The following is a 674-nucleotide window of genomic DNA, read 5'->3' on the forward strand; positions in this document are numbered from 1 at the left end:
ATGAAGGCGCGACGCGGCGCGGCTCCTGGGTCCCCCTGCCGGCCGCGCCCCGCACTGCAGCGCGGACAAAGGACGCGCTTTGTTCCGCGGGGGGAGCGCGACACCGACCCCTCCCCCACCGCGGGAATCTGGGGCACGCAGGGCACCCCCAGACCAAAATATTTATGGCTAAATAAATTCCCTATTTAATTTCTCGCGTCTTTTCAATCAACGATGTAAAACAATGTAAAATGATGCAAAAATATGTACAATTATGGAAATTGAATTAATGGGTTTTTTTTCCAAAAAGGAAAATGAAAACTCGACAATAAATAACTTTTAAAAATACTTTGAAAATAAAAAAGGAGTAAAAGATATAAAGAGGAAAAAAATAATTAAAAATTTAATTAAGAAAATAAAATAGGGAATAGAGGTGAAAATAAGAAGGGGGAAAGGAAATTTAAAAAAATGGGAATAAAGTTGAACAAAATAAAAAATAAAATTTAAAAAATTAACTACAGGCAAATAAAATAAAATAAAATCTATTTTTAAAAATAATATAGAGGGGAGAAAAAAGAGAAAGGAACCCTAAGTACACAGCGGTGGGATGCGGGGGCGCTCCGCCGGCGCGCCCCTTGCGCCCCTCACTCCGCGGCCAGCGGGTTCAGCCCGGGGGTCCCGGGGGGCCGGGGGAT

General features: G+C 43.2%; 1 protein-coding gene across 2 annotated transcripts in view; it reads right to left on the minus strand.

The window, feature by feature from the left end:
* The window catches only part of PFKFB3 (6-phosphofructo-2-kinase/fructose-2,6-biphosphatase 3), a 47,991-nt gene that overhangs the window by 25,849 nt on the left and 21,468 nt on the right, over nt 1–674 (minus strand). The gene's annotated exons all lie outside the window — the stretch shown is intronic.

Source organism: Geospiza fortis, unplaced genomic scaffold, assembly GCF_000277835.1.
Source record: "Geospiza fortis unplaced genomic scaffold, GeoFor_1.0 scaffold215, whole genome shotgun sequence".
Lineage (NCBI taxonomy): Eukaryota > Metazoa > Chordata > Aves > Passeriformes > Thraupidae > Geospiza > Geospiza fortis.